The sequence below is a fragment of the Pediculus humanus genome, genomic scaffold (genome assembly GCF_000006295.1).
Source record: "Pediculus humanus corporis 1103172107587 genomic scaffold, whole genome shotgun sequence".
NCBI lineage: Eukaryota > Metazoa > Arthropoda > Insecta > Psocodea > Pediculidae > Pediculus > Pediculus humanus.
The window spans coordinates 13369-13935 of NW_002987201.1; positions in this window are offsets into that span (position 1 = coordinate 13369).

The following is a 567-nucleotide window of genomic DNA, read 5'->3' on the forward strand; positions in this document are numbered from 1 at the left end:
GTCCGACGCGTGTTTGATACGAAAATTTGATTTTTTTTTTTTTAATTATACCAGATAAAGAATGTCATCCACAAATCGAAGGAAATAAAGCCATTTTTCATTTATCAATGACCGACATACACAGATGCGGAGTCACAAGAATTTCAGATAAGTTAAGGGTAAGTAATAATAATAATAATGATAATAATAATAATAAGGAAAAAAGGGAGCGAATAATTTATAAATAGAAAAGAAAAAAAATTTTTTTATATTAAATAAATTTAAGAGAGATGTTTTTTAAATGTTTTTATAATTTGTTTGTAACAACAACAACAACAATGATGATGAGTGCGAATTAATATTATGTTGCTTGCGTACTAGTGTGTGTGCGTGTGCGTGTACGTGAGCGCGTGTACATGTGTCCATGCCTCAGGTGTTTGTATGTATGATGGTATCAACACCAAGAAGGAAACTATTTTCTTCCTCCTCCTCCTCCTCCTCCTTCTTCTTCTTCTTCTTCCTCCTAATACTTTTATATTAAATTACCCAAAACATAAAAAAAAAAATTTTCTTGAAACAAACAATTTT